Genomic DNA, 773 nt, shown 5'->3' with positions numbered 1-773 from the left:
AGTAAATGCTGTGCCAATGGAAAGAGAGTGGGAAGAAGTCACAGCATCCATTAATAAAAAATGACTGGGGCTTTCTATCAACAGAAGCATCATTAGGAAACGTATGGTAGGAAAATAGTAGGCTGTAGATTTGTGGTGGCAGGGATGGCAATGGAATACTAACATTTATACCCTCTTAACCACTTTGTTTTAAAAGGATGCTGGATTTCAGGTACCAACACATGTGCTTAATACAGCATTTTGCATGTTCAGTTTCTTGCTAAATTCCTGACCACAGTCTCAAAAGATGGGACCGCCTTATCTGATCCTTTGGCCCTCCCTCCAGCCTCCAAACACAAATATTTCTCTTTTTTCCAGTTTTATTGAGATATAATTGACACGTAACCTTGTATTTAAGGTGTACAAGTTAATGATTTGCTATATGTAACTTTTACACCATAAGTTTAGCTTAAAAATATGGAATGCTTCATGAATTTGTTTTCGCAGGGGCCATGCTAATCTCCTCTGTACCATTCCAATTTTTTAGGATACGTGCCATCAAGGTGAGCACCAAGGATATTTCTAACAGGTAACTGATTGCCAATGCCTGAGCATATCTTCCATGAAGGCACTGATCAATTCTCGGCAAAAGATAAATCAGATACGAAGGGGAAGGGCCTCAGATTAATCCAATACTTTCTTGAACAGTCTCCTCTCTTTGCTGTACTTCTACTCCCTATCATGAACCCCAGAGTAAATAAAGGAACTATGCTTCACATTTCCAATAAACTGTG

The 773-nt window shown here is 39.1% G+C and overlaps 1 non-coding gene across 1 annotated transcript; it reads right to left on the bottom strand.

The window, feature by feature from the left end:
- Positions 1 to 450: 450 nt before the first annotated feature.
- On the bottom strand, positions 451 to 550 carry LOC116626924. Its single transcript, XR_004298373.1, has one exon. It is a non-coding gene; the product is annotated as a U6 spliceosomal RNA (small nuclear RNA).
- Between the last annotated feature and the right edge of the window lie 223 nt (positions 551 to 773).

This window comes from Phoca vitulina, unplaced genomic scaffold (genome assembly GCF_004348235.1).
Source record: "Phoca vitulina isolate PV1807 unplaced genomic scaffold, GSC_HSeal_1.0 scaffold2, whole genome shotgun sequence".
Lineage (NCBI taxonomy): Eukaryota > Metazoa > Chordata > Mammalia > Carnivora > Phocidae > Phoca > Phoca vitulina.
Note: the sequence above shows the minus strand (reverse complement) of the source record. Positions and strands in the feature narration are given on the sequence as shown.